This window comes from Oratosquilla oratoria, chromosome 36 (genome assembly GCF_046742065.1).
Source record: "Oratosquilla oratoria isolate Oo_2021 chromosome 36, ASM4674206v1, whole genome shotgun sequence".
NCBI classification, from domain to species: Eukaryota; Metazoa; Arthropoda; class Malacostraca; order Stomatopoda; family Squillidae; genus Oratosquilla; species Oratosquilla oratoria.
In genome coordinates this window covers 35,302,098-35,304,597 of record NC_134812.1, presented here as the reverse complement: position 1 = coordinate 35,304,597, position 2,500 = coordinate 35,302,098, and the positions used below count along the sequence as shown (strand labels likewise).

Genomic DNA, 2,500 nt, shown 5'->3' with positions numbered 1-2,500 from the left:
GTGTGTGTGTGTGTGTGTGTGTGTGTGTGTATGTGTGTGTGTGTGTATGTGTGTTTGTTTGCTTGTTTACGTGCCTAGTTTTATATTTCTGTTTTGTTTTTGAGTTCCACGACCGTGAACCGAGCTGAGAAATGTATCCAAACATTATTTCTACATGTGTTGCGTACACCGCGGGTCTTTGTTCAAATCTAACTACAATAATTTACTTCTTACACTGGCAATCTAAGGACTTGGGGTAAAAGTAACGACCTGGGTCATACCTGAGCATTTTGTGGCGCCTCACCTTTTAATATTTCTTTATGCAACTTTTCAAATACAGCTGGAATAAGATAGAGTACCTCCCGGTACTTTTTTTTTTTTTTTTTTTTTTTTTTTTTAGGCTGGGGAAGGGGAGAGGGCTTCGGCTGTTTGCAAAGTATACTAATGAACTGCGTCGTTCATTATCCGTAAAGTGGAAATCACACAGTGAATTAGTTGGCAATTAAAAGAGGGTTTCATTTTGCAATCAGAGGGTTTCATGAGTGATAGCTGGAATAAGGAGCAATCGATTAACCCCGTATGCTGCGTTTTACAATTTTAGTCATTTGTTTCAGCCACCAGCAGACAATTTTATTCATATATATATATATATATATATGTGTGTGTGTGTGTGTGTGTGTGTGTGTGTGTGTGTGTGTGTGTGTGTGTGTGTGTGTGTGTGTGTGTGTTTGTGTGTGTGTGTTTGTGTGTGTGTGTTTGTGTGTGTGTGTTTGTGTGTGTGTGTGTGTGTGTGAGTGTGTGTGTGTGTGTGTGTGTGTGTGTGTGTGTGTGTGTGTGTGTGTGTGCGTGCACACCGCGTCGTTATGATTTTTGTCCTGTCGACACAAAGCCTCCCCACAATGCACGCTCCTCATAATCTCGGTTCTCCTCCACTCCATCCCTCGATGTTCCTCTTCGTCTAAGAGCCTCGTCAATATTATCCGTTCATCTTTTCCGTAGTCTTCCGAGTGGCCTTTGGCCCTCTGGGCGCCACTGCAAAATCATGTGTACTCCTTCATCTTAAGGCTCTCTCTTTACATGGGCGTACTATCGTAATTGTGATCTTTCAGTGAGTTCAACAATGTCAAGGGCTTCCCAGATTGTGGTGCTCCTAACCCTATCCCGCCGTGTAACTCCACAAATCAATCTGAGAATACGCATTTCTGTTGCTTGTATTCTACTTCTGGTTTTTGTTGTGGTAGATCAAGTTCCTGATCTATACAGAAGTATAGGACTTAGAATGGCAGTGTACAAGACAACTTTAACTCTTTGAAAAGCGGGTAGAGGAGGGTTGCGTTTGCGCCACATTTCTTTATCCTCGATGTTATTTCGTCCTTAGTCTTACCTTTGTTGTTCACTTCCATCCGCAACTATTTAGGGGGTGACACCTGAGGGAGTGGAGTATCGTCCAAACTGACATGGCATACTGATAGCTAGTACTTCAATTTTTTGTCGGGTTGACTCCCATACCATGTTCTTTTAAGGCAACATTCCATTTCAGGATCTCATCCTGTAACTCGACCACACTCCAGTATGCCACACTGATGCTGCCGGCGTACACATTCTTTCCACCGGTTCCACCAACCCTCCTGATAACAGAGTCCATCAACATAATAAAGAGCAAAGGCGAATGGACCTTACCTTGTCTAACGCCACATGTCACCTCAAACCAATTCTCACTTGTGTCGCTATAGAACTTTTACACGTGTTGTACATTGCCTTGACATTCTCCCCTCAGCTATTTGTTTATTCCATAATAAAGGTCTACTAGTACTTGCCACAGCTTTCCACGGGGCACTCTATCAAAGGCTTTTGTTAAATCAATGGAAGCTACAAATAGGGGCTTGTTCCACTCCCAGCTCTTCCCAATCAGTGTTCTTAAAATGAAGATGGTATCAATGGTGCTCCTATTTGGTCTAAATCCAAACTGCGCCTCATTTAGTTTCTCTTCAACAACAGTCCGCAACCTTCTTTCGATGATTCTTTCATAGATCTGCAACGGGTGACACAGGAGCGAGATCCCTCGGTAACTTTCACAAGCATGACGGCCTCCTTTCTTAAAAATGGGGCAGATCAGGGCTTTCCCCTATTCTGATGGTATTGTTTGTTGTTCCCAGGAGGCCTGTATTACTCTGTGCAACCAAGTAATCAAAGCTGGGCCCCCATGCTCGGCTTCTCCTCTTGTAATATTGTCACCATTTTCCAGATCTTCGTTGTCTGCCTCCTCTTCATTTTCTGAAAAATCCTGTTCTTTACCTTTATTTACATTTAATAGTTCGTCATAGTACTACCGCCATCGCTGGGCAACCTCCACTGGATCCGTAAACAGTACTCCTTCGATGGTGCGTCTCTCCCCCTTTCTGTATGAATTTGCAACATTATAGATTAACTTTCTTGTCCCTTCTAGGTCAGCCTCCAGATCTTCCGCAAGCTTCTCCCATTTCTCCCTCTTTGCCTTTCTTTTAGTTCTTTCTGCCTCATT

At 43.2% G+C, this 2,500-nt stretch overlaps 1 protein-coding gene across 7 annotated transcripts in view; it reads left to right on the top strand.

Moving 5' to 3' along the window:
* LOC143018962 (uncharacterized) overlaps nucleotides 1-2,500 on the top strand; it is a 340,564-nt gene that overhangs the window by 310,479 nt on the left and 27,585 nt on the right. The window lies entirely within an intron of this gene.